Here is a 16,440-nt window from a genome sequence, read left to right as displayed (position 1 = left end):
CACAAAATGCAGGCTGGTGGGCCAGTTGATTCTAGAAAGAACAATTTCATCGCTACTCTGTAACCGCTTTACTACTTTGAAGGGTGCAATGCCATGTGGTTTTGATGTCACAGGCTTGCCATTTTGAAGCCTTATCACTAATTGCCACCTGGACATTGAGAATAATTTGTAATCTGCATTAAACTGAACGAGCGAATAATCAGCATATTAAAAATTGGTCTCACTTTCATTATTAACCTCACAACATGTCAGTTTTGTACCTTGACAGACCGACGATAGGCAGTTTTTCCTCTAGATAACGGTTGCCATGTGTGTTTTCAGATGCATGACACAAGTATTTTCACCTGGACAAGACCTTAATTACCAGTTCGAGGTATAAATTCAGCAATCACAGGATTCTGGCCAAAAAACTGAACCATGTGTGAGTCAACAAACATGTCCCTTGAATGCATGCAACACTATATATTTCAGTAAACCGTCCCTTCGGATGATTCTTGTATTGCCAAATTATTATCACATTGTTACAGTCACACACCAAAAGCAACAGGCCACTACAAAACCCTGCGCCCACACTGGCCACATTTATGGAAAGTGGCCCACAAGCTTGTGGCCAGTTAAAGCTGGCCAGTTCCCATATGGTCTAGCAGTTAGGATTCCTGGTTTTCTTGTACGCAGCCAGGGGTTGACTCCAGTTTTTCCTCTAGATAAAGGTTGCCGTGTGTGTTTTCAAATGGATGACACGAGTATTTTCACTTGGACAAGAGCTTAATTACCAGTTTGAGGAATCAATTCTGCAATCACAGGAATCTGCCCAAATACACTGAACCCCCGGGTTGAGTGAAAAAACAGATTCCCTGAATGCAATCAACACTATATAATTCAGAAAACCGTCCTTTTGCATAATTCTTGTTTTGCCAAATTATTATCACATTGTTACAGTCACAGAACTAAAGCAACAGGCCACTACAAGGTCCTGCGCCCACGCTGACCACATGTATGGAAAGTGCTCCAGAAGCCCATGGCCAGTTTAAAGTGTCCAGATCCCATATGGTCTAGCGGTTAGGATTCCTGGTTTTCACCCAGGCGGCCCGGGTTCAACTCCCGGTATGGGAATGCATGCTCCTTTTTGCTTCCCTCCTCAAAAATCCAGCAAATCTTCCTGCACCAGAAGTGACTTTTTGGCCAGCAGTAGAGCTACAGAACCCTGAAATGTCGAGGTTCTGATCCAGCAAATCTTCCTGCACCAGAAGTGACTTTTTGGCCAGCAGTAGAGCTACAGAACCCTGATATGTCGAGGTTCTGACTAGCCCTTAGCCCCTTCGATAGCTCAGCTGGTAGAGCGGAGGACTGTAGGTTGGAGTGTTGGCCATCCTTAGGTCGCTGGTTCAACTCCGGCTCGAAGGAGGTGTTTTTTTCATGTTCCCACCAATGTTTTGGCTTGGAGCTGGCTTTCTCACAGCTGTCAGCAGAGCTTGAATTCGCAGTCCACAATTGGAAGGCAAAAGAGCTTTCCCTGACCGGGAATCGAACCCGGGCCGCGGCGGTGAGAGCGCCGAATCCTAACCACTAGACCACCAGGGATGGATGGTGGGCTGGAGGGCTCGTGGGCTGGTGGGCAGGAGGGCTGGAGGGCTGGAGGGCTCGTGGGCTGGTGGGCTGGTGGGCTGTTGGGCTGGAGGGCTGGTAGTCTGTTCTCCTGATAACAAGGTGAGAATGAGCAGACATCAATGCTTGCCACCGTCACATCGAAAACCAACAAGTCTGTAACAATCGGGGGTCTTTACTAATGGTGGGCCAGTGGCGCAATGGATAACGCGTCTGACTACGGATCAGAAGATTCTAGGTTCGACTCCTGGCTGGCTCGCTCTGTGCTTGTTTTTCTCCGGCTTATTTTGTTGTTGTGTTTTTTTTCTCCAAAGTCCAAAAGAAAAGGCAACTCTCTAGGCATTCTTCTATTTTTCCAAAAAAAGGCACATTCTGCACACCCATTCCGATGTCTAGGGGAGACACGGACATGCTTTGGTATTGCCATTCGTCTCACAAAATGCAGGCTGGTGGGCCAGTTGATTCTAGAAAGAACAATTTCATCGCTACTCTGTAACCGCTTTACTACTTTGAAGGGTGCAATGCCATGTGGTTTTGATGTCACAGGCTTGCCATTTTGAAGCCTTATCACTAATTGCCACATGGACATTGAGAATAATTTGTAATCTGCATTAAACTGAACGAGCGAATAATCAGCATATTAAAAATTGGTCTCACTTTCATTATTAACCTCACAACATGTCAGTTTTGTACCTTGACAGACCCACGATAGGCAGTTTTTCCTCTAGATAACGGTTGCCATGTGTGTTTTCAGATGCATGACACAAGTATTTTCACCTGGACAAGACCTTAATTACCAGTTCGAGGTATAAATTCAGCAATCACAGGATTCTGGCCAAAAAACTGAACCATGTGTGAGTCAACAAACATGTCCCTTGAATGCATGCAACACTATATATTTCAGTAAACCGTCCCTTCGGATGATTCTTGTATTGCCAAATTATTATCACATTGTTACAGTCACACACCAAAAGCAACAGGCCACTACAAAACCCTGCGCCCACACTGGCCACATTTATGGAAAGTGGCCCACAAGCTTGTGGCCAGTTAAAGCTGGCCAGTTCCCATATGGTCTAGCAGTTAGGATTCCTGGTTTTCTTGTACGCAGCCAGAGGTTGACTCCAGTTTTTCCTCTAGATAAAGGTTGCCGTGTGTGTTTTCAAATGGATGACACGAGTATTTTCACTTGGACAAGAGCTTAATTACCAGTTTGAGGAATCAATTCTGCAATCACAGGAATCTGCCCAAATACACTGAACCCCCGGGTTGAGTGAAAAAACAGATTCCCTGAATGCATACAACACTATATAATTCAGAAAACCGTCCTTTTGCATAATTCTTGTTTTGCCAAATTATTATCACATTGTTACAGTCACAGAACTAAAGCAACAGGCCACTACAAGGTCCTGCGCCCACGCTGACCACATGTATGGAAAGTGCGCCAGAAGGCCATGGCCAGTTTAAAGTGTCCAGATCCCATATGGTCTAGCGGTTAGGATTCCTGGTTTTCACCCAGGCGGCCCGGGTTCAACTCCCGGTATGGGAATGCGTGCTCCTTTTTGCTTCCCTCCTCAAAAATCCAGCAAATCTTCCTGCACCAGAAGTGACTTTTTGGCCAGCAGTAGAGCTACAGAACCCTGATATGTCGAGGTTCTGACTAGCCCTTAGCCCCTTCGATAGCTCAGCTGGTAGAGCGGAGGACTGTAGGTTGGAGTGTTGGCCATCCTTAGGTCGCTGGTTCAACTCCGGCTCGAAGGAGGTGTTTTTTTCATGTTCCCACCAATGTTTTGGCTTGGAGCTGGCTTTCTCACAGCTGTCAGCAGAGCTTGAATTCGCAGTCCACAATTGGAAGGCAAAAGAGCTTTCCCTGACCGGGAATCGAACCCGGGCCGCGGCGGTGAGAGCGCCGAATCCTAACCACTAGACCACCAGGGAGGGATGGTGGGCTCGTGGGCTGCTGGGCTGGTGGGCTGGTGGGCTGGAGGGCTGGTAGTCTGTTCTCCTGATAACAAGGTGAGAATGAGCAGACATCAATGCTTGCCACCGTCACATCGAAAACCAACAAGTCTGTAACAATCGGGGGTCTTTACTTTTGGTGGGCCAGTGGCGCAATGGATAACGCGTCTGACTACGGATCAGAAGATTCTAGGTTCGACTCCTGGCTGGCTCGCTCTGTGCTTGTTTTTCTCCGGCTTATTTTGTTGTTGTGTTTTTTTTCTCCAAAGTCCAAAAGAAAAGGCAACTCTCTAGGCATTCTTCTATTTTTTCCAAAAAAAGGCACATTCTGCACACCCATTCCGATGTCTAGGGGAGACACGGACATGCTTTGGTATTGCCATTCGTCTCACAAAATGCAGGCTGGTGGGCCAGTTGATTCTAGAATGAACAATTTCATCGCTACTCTGTAACCGCTTTACTACTTTGAAGGGTGCAATGCCATGTGGTTTTGATGTCACAGGCTTGCCATTTTGAAGCCTTATCACTAATTGCCACCTGGACATTGAGAATAATTTGTAATCTGCATTAAACTGAACGAGCGAATAATCAGCATATTAAAAATTGGTCTCACTTTCATTATTAACCTCACAACATGTCAGTTTTGTACCTTGACAGACCGACGATAGGCAGTTTTTCCTCTAGATAACGGTTGCCATGTGTGTTTTCAGATGCATGACACAAGTATTTTCACCTGGACAAGACCTTAATTACCAGTTCGAGGTATAAATTCAGCAATCACAGGATTCTGGCCAAAAAACTGAACCATGTGTGAGTCAACAAACATGTCCCTTGAATGCATGCAACACTATATATTTCAGTAAACCGTCCCTTCGGATGATTCTTGTATTGCCAAATTATTATCACATTGTTACAGTCACACACCAAAAGCAACAGGCCACTACAAAACCCTGCGCCCACACTGGCCACATTTATGGAAAGTGGCCCACAAGCTTGTGGCCAGTTAAAGCTGGCCAGTTCCCATATGGTCTAGCAGTTAGGATTCCTGGTTTTCTTGTACGCAGCCAGGGGTTGACTCCAGTTTTTCCTCTAGATAAAGGTTGCCGTGTGTGTTTTCAAATGGATGACACGAGTATTTTCACTTGGACAAGAGCTTAATTACCAGTTTGAGGAATCAATTCTGCAATCACAGGAATCTGCCCAAATACACTGAACCCCCGGGTTGAGTGAAAAAACAGATTCCCTGAATGCATTCAACACTATATAATTCAGAAAACCGTCCTTTTGCATAATTCTTGTTTTGCCAAATTATTATCACATTGTTACAGTCACAGAACTAAAGCAACAGGCCACTACAAGGTCCTGCGCCCACGCTGACCACATGTATGGAAAGTGCTCCAGAAGCCCATGGCCAGTTTAAAGTGTCCAGATCCCATATGGTCTAGCGGTTAGGATTCCTGGTTTTCACCCAGGCGGCCCGGGGTCAACTCCCGGTATGGGAATGCATGCTCCTTTGTGCTTCCCTCCTCAAAAATCCAGCAAATCTTCCTGCACCAGAAGTGACTTTTTGACCAGCAGTAGAGCTACAGAACCCTGAAATGTCGAGGTTCTGATCCAGCAAATCTTCCTGCACCAGAAGTGACTTTTTGGCCAGCAGTAGAGCTACAGAACCCTGATATGTCGAGGTTCTGACTAGCCCTTAGCCCCTTCGATAGCTCAGCTGGTAGAGCGGAGGACTGTAGGTTGGAGTGTTGGCCATCCTTAGGTCGCTGGTTCAACTCCGGCTCGAAGGAGGTGTTTTTTTCATGTTCCCACCAATGTTTTGGCTTGGAGCTGGCTTTCTCACAGCTGTCAGCAGAGCTTGAATTCGCAGTCCACAATTGGAAGGCAAAAGAGCTTTCCCTGACCGGGAATCGAACCCGGGCCGCGGCGGTGAGAGCGCCGAATCCTAACCACTAGACCACCAGGGATGGATGGTGGGCTGGAGGGCTCGTGGGCTGGTGGGCAGGAGGGCTGGAGGGCTCGTGGGCTGGTGGGCTGGTGGGCTGGAGGGCTGGTAGTCTGTTCTCCTGATAACAAGGTGAGAATGAGCAGACATCAATGCTTGCCACCGTCACATCGAAAACCAACAAGTCTGTAACAATCGGGGGTCTTTACTAATGGTGGGCCAGTGGAGCAATGGATAACGCGTCTGACTACGGATCAGAAGATTCTAGGTTCGACTCCTGGCTGGCTCGCTCTGTGCTTGTTTTTCTCCGGCTTATTTTGTTGTTGTGTTTTTTTTCTCCAAAGTCCAAAAGAAAAGGCAACTCTCTAGGCATTCTTCTATTTTTTCCAAAAAAAAGGCACATTCTGCACACCCATTCCGATGTCTAGGGGAGACACGGACATGCTTTGGTATTGCCATTCGTCTCACAAAATGCAGGCTGGTGGGCCAGTTGATTCTAGAAAGAACAATTTCATCGCTACTCTGTAACCGCTTTACTACTTTGAAGGGTGCAATGCCATGTGGTTTTGATGTCACAGGCTTGCCATTTTGAAGCCTTATCACTAATTGCCACCTGGACATTGAGAATAATTTGTAATCTGCATTAAACTGAACGAGCGAATAATCAGCATATTAAAAATTGGTCTCACTTTCATTATTAACCTCACAACATGTCAGTTTTGTACCTTGACAGACCGACGATAGGCAGTTTTTCCTCTAGATAACGGTTGCCATGTGTGTTTTCAGATGCATGACACAAGTATTTTCACCTGGACAAGACCTTAATTACCAGTTCGAGGTATAAATTCAGCAATCACAGGATTCTGGCCAAAAAACTGAACCATGTGTGAGTCAACAAACATGTCCCTTGAATGCATGCAACACTATATATTTCAGTAAACCGTCCCTTCGGATGATTCTTGTATTGCCAAATTATTATCACATTGTTACAGTCACACACCAAAAGCAACAGGCCACTACAAAACCCTGCGCCCACACTGGCCACATTTATGGAAAGTGGCCCACAAGCTTGTGGCCAGTTAAAGCTGGCCAGTTCCCATATGGTCTAGCAGTTAGGATTCCTGGTTTTCTTGTACGCAGCCAGGGGTTGACTCCAGTTTTTCCTCTAGATAAAGGTTGCCGTGTGTGTTTTCAAATGGATGACATGAGTATTTTCACTTGGACAAGTGCTTAATTACCAGTTTGAGGAATCAATTCTGCAATCACAGGAATCTGCCCAAATACACTGAACCCCCGGGTTGAGTGAAAAAACAGATTCCCTGAATGCATACAACACTATATAATTCAGAAAACCGTCCTTTTGCATAATTCTTGTTTTGCCAAATTATTATCACATTGTTACAGTCACAGAACTAAAGCAACAGGCCACTACAAGGTCCTGCGCCCACGCTGACCACATGTATGGAAAGTGCGCCAGAAGCCCATGGCCAGTTTAAAGTGTCCAGATCCCATATGGTCTAGCGGTTAGGATTCCTGGTTTTCACCCAGGCGGCCCGGGTTCAACTCCCGGTATGGGAATGCATGCTCCTTTTTGCTTCCCTCCTCAAAAATCCAGCAAATCTTCCTGCACCAGAAGTGACTTTTTGGCCAGCAGTAGAGCTACAGAACCCTGATATGTCGAGGTTCTGACTAGCCCTTAGCCCCTTCGATAGCTCAGCTGGTAGAGCGGAGGACTGTAGGTTGGAGTGTTGGCCATCCTTAGGTCGCTGGTTCAACTCCGGCTCGAAGGAGGTGTTTTTTTCATGTTCCCACCAATGTTTTGGCTTGGAGCTGGCTTTCTCACAGCTGTCAGCAGAGCTTGAATTCGCAGTCCACAATTGGAAGGCAAAAGAGCTTTCCCTGACCGGGAATCGAACCCGGGCCGCGGCGGTGAGAGCGCCGAATCCTAACCACTAGACCACCAGGGAGGGATGGTGGGCTGGAGGGCTCGTGGGCTGCTGGGCTGGTGGGCTGGAGGGCTGGAGGGCTGGAGGGCTGGTAGTCTGTTCTCCTGATAACAAGGTGAGAATGAGCAGACATCAATGCTTGCCACCGTCACATCGAAAACCAACAAGTCTGTAACAATCGGTGGTCTTTACTTTTGGTGGGCCAGTGGCGCAATGGATAACGCGTCTGACTACGGATCAGAAGATTCTAGGTTCGACTCCTGGCTGGCTCGCTCTGTGCTTGTTTTTCTCCGGCTTATTTTGTTGTTGTGTTTTTTTTTCTCCACAGTCCAAAAGAAAAGGCAACTCTCTAGGCATTCTTCTATTTTTTCCAAAAAAAGGCACATTCTGCACACCCATTCCGATGTCTAGGGGAGACACGGACATGCTTTGGTATTGCCATTCGTCTCACAAAATGCAGGCTGGTGGGCCAGTTGATTCTAGAATGAACAATTTCATCGCTACTCTGTAACCGCTTTACTACTTTGAAGGGTGCAATGCCATGTGGTTTTGATGTCACAGGCTTGCCATTTTGAAGCCTTATCACTAATTGCCACCTGGACATTGAGAATAATTTGTAATCTGCATTAAACTGAACGAGCGAATAATCAGCATATTAAAAATTGGTCTCACTTTCATTATTAACCTCACAACATGTCAGTTTTGTACCTTGACAGACCGACGATAGGCAGTTTTTCCTCTAGATAACGGTTGCCATGTGTGTTTTCAGATGCATGACACAAGTATTTTCACCTGGACAAGACCTTAATTACCAGTTCGAGGTATAAATTCAGCAATCACAGGATTCTGGCCAAAAAACTGAACCATGTGTGAGTCAACAAACATGTCCCTTGAATGCATGCAACACTATATATTTCAGTAAACCGTCCCTTCGGATGATTCTTGTATTGCCAAATTATTATCACATTGTTACAGTCACACACCAAAAGCAACAGGCCACTACAAAACCCTGCGCCCACACTGGCCACATTTATGGAAAGTGGCCCACAAGCTTGTGGCCAGTTAAAGCTGGCCAGTTCCCATATGGTCTAGCAGTTAGGATTCCTGGTTTTCTCGTACGCAGCCAGGGGTTGACTCCAGTTTTTCCTCTAGATAAAGGTTGCCGTGTGTGTTTTCAAATGGATGACACGAGTATTTTCACTTGGACAAGAGCTTAATTACCAGTTTGAGGAATCAATTCTGCAATCACAGGAATCTGCCCAAATACACTGAACCCCCGGGTTGAGTGAAAAAACAGATTCCCTGAATGCATACAACACTATATAATTCAGAAAACCGTCCTTTTGGATAATTCTTGTTTTGCCAAATTATTATCACATTGTTACAGTCACAGAACTAAAGCAACAGGCCACTACAAGGTCCTGCGCCCACGCTGACCACATGTATGGAAAGTGCGCCAGAAGCCCATGGCCAGTTTAAAGTGTCCAGATCCCATATGGTCTAGCGGTTAGGATTCCTGGTTTTCACCCAGGCGGCCCGGGTTCAACTCCCGGTATGGGAATGCATGCTCCTTTTTGCTTCCCTCCTCAAAAATCCAGCAAATCTTCCTGCACCAGAAGTGACTTTTTGGCCAGCAGTAGAGCTACAGAACCCTGATATGTCGAGGTTCTGACTAGCCCTTAGCCCCTTCGATAGCTCAGCTGGTAGAGCGGAGGACTGTAGGTTGGAGTGTTGGCCATCCTTAGGTCGCTGGTTCAACTCCGGCTCGAAGGAGGTGTTTTTTTCATGTTCCCACCAATGTTTTGGCTTGGAGCTGGCTTTCTCACAGCTGTCAGCAGAGCTTGAATTCGCAGTCCACAATTGGAAGGCAAAAGAGCTTTCCCTGACCGGGAATCGAACCCGGGCCGCGGCGGTGAGAGCGCCGAATCCTAACCACTAGACCACCAGGGAGGGATGGTGGGCTGGAGGGCTGCTGGGCTGGTGGGCTGGAGGGCTGGAGGGCTGGAGGGCTGGTAGTCTGTTCTCCTGATAACAAGGTGAGAATGAGCAGACATCAATGCTTGCCACCGTCACATCGAAAACCAACAAGTCTGTAACAATCGGTGGTCTTTACTTTTGGTGGGCCAGTGGCGCAATGGATAACGCGTCTGACTACGGATCAGAAGATTCTAGGTTCGACTCCTGGCTGGCTCGCTCTGTGCTTGTTTTTCTCCGGCTTATTTTGTTGTTGTGTTTTTTTTTCTCCACAGTCCAAAAGAAAAGGCAACTCTCTAGGCATTCTTCTATTTTTTCCAAAAAAAGGCACATTCTGCACACCCATTCCGATGTCTAGGGGAGACACGGACATGCGTTTGGTATTGCCATTCGTCTCACAAAATGCAGGCTGGTGGGCCAGTTGATTCTAGAATGAACAATTTCATCGCTACTCTGTAACCGCTTTACTACTTTGAAGGGTGCAATGCCATGTGGTTTTGATGTCACAGGCTTGCCATTTTGAAGCCTTATCACTAATTGCCACCTGGACATTGAGAATAATTTGTAATCTGCATTAAACTGAACGAGCGAATAATCAGCATATTAAAAATTGGTCTCACTTTCATTATTAACCTCACAACATGTCAGTTTTGTACCTTGACAGACCGACGATAGGCAGTTTTTCCTCTAGATAACGGTTGCCATGTGTGTTTTCAGATGCATGACACAAGTATTTTCACCTGGACAAGACCTTAATTACCAGTTCGAGGTATAAATTCAGCAATCACAGGATTCTGGCCAAAAAACTGAACCATGTGTGAGTCAACAAACATGTCCCTTGAATGCATGCAACACTATATATTTCAGTAAACTGTCCCTTCGGATGATTCTTGTATTGCCAAATTATTATCACATTGTTACAGTCACACACCAAAAGCAACAGGCCACTACAAAACCCTGCGCCCACACTGGCCACATTTATGGAAAGTGGCCCACAAGCTTGTGGCCAGTTAAAGCTGGCCAGTTCCCATATGGTCTAGCAGTTAGGATTCCTGGTTTTCTCGTACGCAGCCAGGGGTTGACTCCAGTTTTTCCTCTAGATAAAGGTTGCCGTGTGTGTTTTCAAATGGATGACACGAGTATTTTCACTTGGACAAGAGCTTAATTACCAGTTTGAGGAATCAATTCTGCAATCACAGGAATCTGCCCAAATACACTGAACCCCCGGGTTGAGTGAAAAAACAGATTCCCTGAATGCATACAACACTATATAATTCAGAAAACCGTCCTTTTGGATAATTCTTGTTTTGCCAAATTATTATCACATTGTTACAGTCACAGAACTAAAGCAACAGGCCACTACAAGGTCCTGCGCCCACGCTGACCACATGTATGGAAAGTGCGCCAGAAGCCCATGGCCAGTTTAAAGTGTCCAGATCCCATATGGTCTAGCGGTTAGGATTCCTGGTTTTCACCCAGGCGGCCCGGGTTCAACTCCCGGTATGGGAATGCATGCTCCTTTTTGCTTCCCTCCTCAAAAATCCAGCAAATCTTCCTGCACCAGAAGTGACTTTTTGGCCAGCAGTAGAGCTACAGAACCCTGATATGTCGAGGTTCTGACTAGCCCTTAGCCCCTTCGATAGCTCAGCTGGTAGAGCGGAGGACTGTAGGTTGGAGTGTTGGCCATCCTTAGGTCGCTGGTTCAACTCCGGCTCGAAGGAGGTGTTTTTTTCATGTTCCCACCAATGTTTTGGCTTGGAGCTGGCTTTCTCACAGCTGTCAGCAGAGCTTGAATTCGCAGTCCACAATTGGAAGGCAAAAGAGCTTTCCCTGACCGGGAATCGAACCCGGGCCGCGGCGGTGAGAGCGCCGAATCCTAACCACTAGACCACCAGGGAGGGATGGTGGGCTGGAGGGCTCGTGGGCTTCTGGGCTGGTGGGCTGGAGGGCTGGAGGGCTGGTAGTCTGTTCTCCTGATAACAAGGTGAGAATGAGCAGACATCAATGCTTGCCACCGTCACATCGAAAACCAACAAGTCTGTAACAATCGGGGGTCTTTACTTTTGGTGGGCCAGTGGCGCAATGGATAACGCGTCTGACTACGGATCAGAAGATTCTAGGTTCGACTCCTGGCTGGCTCGCTCTGTGCTTGTTTTTCTCCGGCTTATTTTGTTGTTGTGTTTTTTTTTCTCCAAAGTCCAAAAGAAAAGGCAACTCTCTAGGCATTCTTCTATTTTTTCCAAAAAAAGGCACATTCTGCACACCCATTCCGATGTCTAGGGGAGACACGGACATGCTTTGGTATTGCCATTCGTCTCACAAAATGCAGGCTGGTGGGCCAGTTGATTCTAGAATGAACAATTTCATCGCTACTCTGTAACCGCTTTACTACTTTGAAGGGTGCAATGCCATGTGGTTTTGATGTCACAGGCTTGCCATTTTGAAGCCTTATCACTAATTGCCACCTGGACATTGAGAATAATTTGTAATCTGCATTAAACTGAACGAGTGAATAATCAGCATATTAAAAATTGGTCTCACTTTCATTATTAACCTCACAACATGTCAGTTTTGTACCTTGACAGACCGACGATAGGCAGTTTTTCCTCTAGATAACGGTTGCCATGTGTGTTTTCAGATGCATGACACAAGTATTTTCACTTGGACAAGAGCTTAATTACCAGTTTGAGGAATCAATTCTGCAATCACAGGAATCTGCCCAAATACACTGAACCCCCGGGTTGAGTGAAAAAACAGATTCCCTGAATGCATACAACACTATATAATTCAGAAAACCGTCCTTTTGGATAATTCTTGTTTTGCCAAATTATTATCACATTGTTACAGTCACAGAACTAAAGCAACAGGCCACTACAAGGTCCTGCGCCCACGCTGACAACATGTATGGAAAGTGCGCCAGAAGCCCATGGCCAGTTTAAAGTGTCCAGATCCCATATGGTCTAGCGGTTAGGATTCCTGGTTTTCACCCAGGCGGCCCGGGTTCAACTCCCGGTATGGGAATGCATGCTCCTTTTTGCTTCCCTCCTCAAAAATCCAGCAAATCTTCCTGCACCAGAAGTGACTTTTTGGCCAGCAGTAGAGCTACAGAACCCTGATATGTCGAGGTTCTGACTAGCCCTTAGCCCCTTCGATAGCTCAGCTGGTAGAGCGGAGGACTGTAGGTTGGAGTGTTGGCCATCCTTAGGTCGCTGGTTCAACTCCGGCTCGAAGGAGGTGTTTTTTTCATGTTCCCACCAATGTTTTGGCTTGGAGCTGGCTTTCTCACAGCTGTCAGCAGAGCTTGAATTCGCAGTCCACAATTGGAAGGCAAAAGAGCTTTCCCTGACCGGGAATCGAACCCGGGCCGCGGCGGTGAGAGCGCCGAATCCTAACCACTAGACCACCAGGGAGGGATGGTGGGCTGGAGGGCTCGTGGGCTGCTGGGCTGGTGGGCTGGAGGGCTGGAGGGCTGGAGGGCTGGTAGTCTGTTCTCCTGATAACAAGGTGAGAATGAGCAGACATCAATGCTTGCCACCGTCACATCGAAAACCAACAAGTCTGTAACAATCGGGGGTCTTTACTTTTGGTGGGCCAGTGGCGCAATGGATAACGCATCTGACTACGGATCAGAAGATTCTAGGTTCGACTCCTGGCTGGCTCGCTCTGTGCTTGTTTTTCTCCGGCTTATTTTGTTGTTGTGTTTTTTTCTCCAAAGTCCAAAAGAAAAGGCAACTCTCTAGGCATTCTTCTATTTTTTCCAAAAAAAGGCACATTCTGCACACCCATTCCGATGTCTAGGGGAGACACGGACATGCTTTGGTATTGCCATTCGTCTCACAAAATGCAGGCTGGTGGGCCAGTTGATTCTAGAATGAACAATTTCATTGCTACTCTGTAACCGCTTTACTACTTTGAAGGGTGCAATGCCATGTGGTTTTGATGTCACAGGCTTGCCATTTTGAAGACTTATCACTAATTGCCACCTGGACATTGAGAATAATTTGTAATCTGCATTAAACTGAACGAGCGAATAATCAGCATATTAAAAATTGGTCTCACTTTCATTATTAACCTCACAACATGTCAGTTTTGTACCTTGACAGACCGACGATAGGCAGTTTTTCCTCTAGATAATGGTTGCCATGTGTGTTTTCAGATGCATGACACAAGTATTTTCACCTGGACAAGACCTTAATTACCAGTTCGAGGTATAAATTCAGCAATCACAGGATTCTGGCCAAAAGACTGAACCATGTGTGAGTCAACAAACATGTCCCTTGAATGCATGCAACACTATATATTTCAGTAAACCGTCCCTTCGGATGATTCTTGTATTGCCAAATTATTATCACATTGTTACAGTCACACACCAAAAGCAACAGGCCACTACAAAACCTTGCGCCCACACTGGCCACATTTATGGAAAGTGGCCCACAAGCTTGTGGCCAGTTAAAGCTGGCCAGTTCCCATATGGTCTAGCAGTTAGGATTCCTGGTTTTCTTGTACGCAGCCAGGGGTTGACTCCAGTTTTTCCTCTAGATAAAGGTTGCCGTGTGTGTTTTCAAATGGATGACACGAGTATTTTCACTTGGACAAGAGCTTAATTACCAGTTTGAGGAATCAATTCTGCAATCACAGGAATCTGCCCAAATACACTGAACCCCCGGGTTGATTGAAAAAACAGATTCCCTGAATGCATACAACACTATATAATTCAGAAAACCGTCATTTTGCATAATTCTTGTTTTGCCAAATTATTATCACATTGTTACAGTCACAGAACTAAAGCAACAGGCCACTACAAGGTCCTGCGCCCACGCTGACCACATGTATGGAAAGTGCGCCAGAAGCCCATGGCCAGTTTAAAGTGTCCAAATCCCATATGGTCTAGCGGTTAGGATTCCTGGTTTTCACCCAGGCGGCCCGGGTTCAACTCCCGGTATGGGAATGCATGCTCCTTTTTGCTTCCCTCCTCAAAAATCCATCAAATCTTCCTGCACCAGAAGTGACTTTTTGGCCAGCAGTAGAGCTACAGAACCCTGATATGTCGAGGTTCTGATCCAGCAAATCTTCCTGCACCAGAAGTGACTTTTTGGCCAGCAGTAGAGCTACAGAACCCTGATATGTCGAGGTTCTGACTAGCCCTTAGCCCCTTCGATAGCTCAGCTGGTAGAGCGGAGGACTGTAGGTTGGAGTGTTGGCCATCCTTAGGTCGCTGGTTCAACTCCGGCTCGAAGGAGGTGTTTTTTTTCATGTTCCCACCAATGTTTTGGCTTGGAGCTGGCTTTCTCACAGCTGTCAGCAGAGCTTGAATTCGCAGTCCACAATTGGAAGGCAAAAGAGCTTTCCCTGACCGGGAATCGAACCCGGGCCGCGGCGGTGAGAGCGCCGAATCCTAACCACTAGACCACCAGGGATGGATGGTGGGCTCGTGGGCTGGTGGGCAGGAGGGCTGGAGGGCTCGTGGGCTGGTGGGCTGGTGGGCTGGTGGGCTGGAGGGCTGGTAGTCTGTTCTCCTGATAACAAGGTGAGAATGAGCAGACATCAATGCTTGCCACCGTCACATCGAAAACCAACAAGCCTGTAACAATCGGGTGTCTTTACTAATGGTGGGCCAGTGGCGCAATGGATAACTCGTCTGACTACGGATCAGAAGATTCTAGGTTCGACTCCTGGCTGGCTCGCTCTGTGCTTGTTTTTCTCCGGCTTATTTTGTTGTTGTGTTTTTTTTCTCCAAAGTCCAAAAGAAAAGGCAACTCTCTAGGCATTCTTCTATTTTTTCCAAAAAAAGGCACATTCTGCACACCCATTCCGATGTCTAGGGGAGACACGGACATGCTTTGGTATTGCCATTCGTCTCACAAAATGCAGGCTGGTGGGCCAGTTGATTCTAGAAAGAACAATTTCATCGCTACTCTGTAACCGCTTTACTACTTTGAAGGGTGCAATGCCATGTGGTTTTGATGTCACAGGCTTGCCATTTTGAAGCCTTATCACTAATTGCCACCTGGACATTGAGAATAATTTGTAATCTGCATTAAACTGAACGAGCGAATAATCAGCAATTTTGCGGATTAAAAATTGGTCTCACTTTCATTATTAACCTCACAACATGTCAGTTTTGTACCTTGACAGACCGACGATAGGCAGTTTTTCCTCTAGATAACGGTTGCCATGTGTGTTTTCAGATGCATGACACAAGTATTTTCACCTGGACAAGACCTTAATTACCAGTTCGAGGTATAAATTCAGCAATCACAGGATTCTGGCCAAAAAACTGAACCATGTGTGAGTCAACAAACATGTCCCTTGAATGCATGCAACACTATATATTTCAGTAAACCGTCCCTTCGGATGATTCTTGTATTGCCAAATTATTATCACATTGTTACAGTCACACACCAAAAGCAACAGGCCACTACAAAACCCTGCGCCCACACTGGCCACATTTATGGAAAGTGGCCCACAAGCTTGTGGCCAGTTAAAGCTGGCCAGTTCCCATATGGTCTAGCAGTTAGGATTCCTGGTTTTCTCGTACGCAGCCAGGGGTTGACTCCAGTTTTTCCTCTAGATAAAGGTTGCCGTGTGTGTTTTCAAATGGATGACACAAGTATTTTCACTTGGACAAGAGCTTAATTACCAGTTTGAGGAATCAATTCTGCAATCACAGGAATCTGCCCAAATACACTGAACCCCCGGGTTGAGTGAAAAAACAGATTCCCTGAATGCATACAACACTATATAATTCAGAAAACCGTCCTTTTGGATAATTCTTGTTTTGCCAAATTATTATCACATTGTTACAGTCACAGAACTAAAGCAACAGGCCACTACAAGGTCCTGCGCCCACGCTGACCACATGTATGGAAAGTGCGCCAGAAGCCCATGGCCAGTTTAAAGTGTCCAGATCCCATATGGTCTAGCGGTTAGGATTCCTGGTTTTCACCCAGGCGGCCCGGGTTCAACTCCCGGTATGGAAATGCCCGTCCTTTTTGCTTCCCTCCTCAAAAA

General features: G+C 46.5%; 20 non-coding genes across 20 annotated transcripts; all 20 read left to right on the top strand.

Annotated features, from left to right (window-relative positions):
• Window positions 1-1,041: 1,041 nt before the first annotated feature.
• Window positions 1,042-1,113, top strand: trnae-uuc (transfer RNA glutamic acid (anticodon UUC)). The gene has a single exon. It is a non-coding gene; the product is annotated as a tRNA-Glu (tRNA).
• Window positions 1,114-1,316: 203 nt separating this feature from the next.
• trnay-gua (transfer RNA tyrosine (anticodon GUA)) lies at window positions 1,317-1,404 on the top strand. The gene is given in 2 exon segments: window positions 1,317-1,353; window positions 1,369-1,404. It is a non-coding gene; the product is annotated as a tRNA-Tyr (tRNA).
• A 387-nt stretch (window positions 1,405-1,791) lies between these two features.
• trnar-acg (transfer RNA arginine (anticodon ACG)) lies at window positions 1,792-1,864 on the top strand. Its single transcript has one exon. It is a non-coding gene; the product is annotated as a tRNA-Arg (tRNA).
• A 1,215-nt stretch (window positions 1,865-3,079) lies between these two features.
• On the top strand, window positions 3,080-3,151 carry trnae-uuc (transfer RNA glutamic acid (anticodon UUC)). The gene has a single exon. It is a non-coding gene; the product is annotated as a tRNA-Glu (tRNA).
• A 124-nt stretch (window positions 3,152-3,275) lies between these two features.
• On the top strand, window positions 3,276-3,363 carry trnay-gua (transfer RNA tyrosine (anticodon GUA)). The gene is given in 2 exon segments: window positions 3,276-3,312; window positions 3,328-3,363. It is a non-coding gene; the product is annotated as a tRNA-Tyr (tRNA).
• A 339-nt stretch (window positions 3,364-3,702) lies between these two features.
• On the top strand, window positions 3,703-3,775 carry trnar-acg (transfer RNA arginine (anticodon ACG)). The gene has a single exon. It is a non-coding gene; the product is annotated as a tRNA-Arg (tRNA).
• A 1,491-nt stretch (window positions 3,776-5,266) lies between these two features.
• On the top strand, window positions 5,267-5,354 carry trnay-gua (transfer RNA tyrosine (anticodon GUA)). The gene is given in 2 exon segments: window positions 5,267-5,303; window positions 5,319-5,354. It is a non-coding gene; the product is annotated as a tRNA-Tyr (tRNA).
• Window positions 5,355-7,015: 1,661 nt separating this feature from the next.
• On the top strand, window positions 7,016-7,087 carry trnae-uuc (transfer RNA glutamic acid (anticodon UUC)). Its single transcript has one exon. It is a non-coding gene; the product is annotated as a tRNA-Glu (tRNA).
• A 124-nt stretch (window positions 7,088-7,211) lies between these two features.
• trnay-gua (transfer RNA tyrosine (anticodon GUA)) lies at window positions 7,212-7,299 on the top strand. The gene is given in 2 exon segments: window positions 7,212-7,248; window positions 7,264-7,299. It is a non-coding gene; the product is annotated as a tRNA-Tyr (tRNA).
• A 355-nt stretch (window positions 7,300-7,654) lies between these two features.
• Window positions 7,655-7,727, top strand: trnar-acg (transfer RNA arginine (anticodon ACG)). The gene has a single exon. It is a non-coding gene; the product is annotated as a tRNA-Arg (tRNA).
• Window positions 7,728-8,944: 1,217 nt separating this feature from the next.
• On the top strand, window positions 8,945-9,016 carry trnae-uuc (transfer RNA glutamic acid (anticodon UUC)). Its single transcript has one exon. It is a non-coding gene; the product is annotated as a tRNA-Glu (tRNA).
• Window positions 9,017-9,140: 124 nt separating this feature from the next.
• Window positions 9,141-9,228, top strand: trnay-gua (transfer RNA tyrosine (anticodon GUA)). Its single transcript is given in 2 exon segments — window positions 9,141-9,177; window positions 9,193-9,228. It is a non-coding gene; the product is annotated as a tRNA-Tyr (tRNA).
• A 347-nt stretch (window positions 9,229-9,575) lies between these two features.
• trnar-acg (transfer RNA arginine (anticodon ACG)) lies at window positions 9,576-9,648 on the top strand. The gene has a single exon. It is a non-coding gene; the product is annotated as a tRNA-Arg (tRNA).
• Window positions 9,649-10,866: 1,218 nt separating this feature from the next.
• trnae-uuc (transfer RNA glutamic acid (anticodon UUC)) lies at window positions 10,867-10,938 on the top strand. The gene has a single exon. It is a non-coding gene; the product is annotated as a tRNA-Glu (tRNA).
• Window positions 10,939-11,062: 124 nt separating this feature from the next.
• On the top strand, window positions 11,063-11,150 carry trnay-gua (transfer RNA tyrosine (anticodon GUA)). Its single transcript is given in 2 exon segments — window positions 11,063-11,099; window positions 11,115-11,150. It is a non-coding gene; the product is annotated as a tRNA-Tyr (tRNA).
• A 347-nt stretch (window positions 11,151-11,497) lies between these two features.
• On the top strand, window positions 11,498-11,570 carry trnar-acg (transfer RNA arginine (anticodon ACG)). Its single transcript has one exon. It is a non-coding gene; the product is annotated as a tRNA-Arg (tRNA).
• Window positions 11,571-12,378: 808 nt separating this feature from the next.
• On the top strand, window positions 12,379-12,450 carry trnae-uuc (transfer RNA glutamic acid (anticodon UUC)). Its single transcript has one exon. It is a non-coding gene; the product is annotated as a tRNA-Glu (tRNA).
• Window positions 12,451-12,574: 124 nt separating this feature from the next.
• trnay-gua (transfer RNA tyrosine (anticodon GUA)) lies at window positions 12,575-12,662 on the top strand. Its single transcript is given in 2 exon segments — window positions 12,575-12,611; window positions 12,627-12,662. It is a non-coding gene; the product is annotated as a tRNA-Tyr (tRNA).
• Window positions 12,663-14,305: 1,643 nt separating this feature from the next.
• trnae-uuc (transfer RNA glutamic acid (anticodon UUC)) lies at window positions 14,306-14,377 on the top strand. The gene has a single exon. It is a non-coding gene; the product is annotated as a tRNA-Glu (tRNA).
• A 203-nt stretch (window positions 14,378-14,580) lies between these two features.
• Window positions 14,581-14,668, top strand: trnay-gua (transfer RNA tyrosine (anticodon GUA)). The gene is given in 2 exon segments: window positions 14,581-14,617; window positions 14,633-14,668. It is a non-coding gene; the product is annotated as a tRNA-Tyr (tRNA).
• The last annotated feature ends 1,772 nt before the right edge of the window (window positions 14,669-16,440 follow it).

Source organism: Carassius gibelio, chromosome A11, assembly GCF_023724105.1.
Source record: "Carassius gibelio isolate Cgi1373 ecotype wild population from Czech Republic chromosome A11, carGib1.2-hapl.c, whole genome shotgun sequence".
NCBI classification, from domain to species: domain Eukaryota; kingdom Metazoa; phylum Chordata; class Actinopteri; order Cypriniformes; family Cyprinidae; genus Carassius; species Carassius gibelio.
This window is presented reverse-complemented; position numbering and strand designations above follow the sequence as displayed.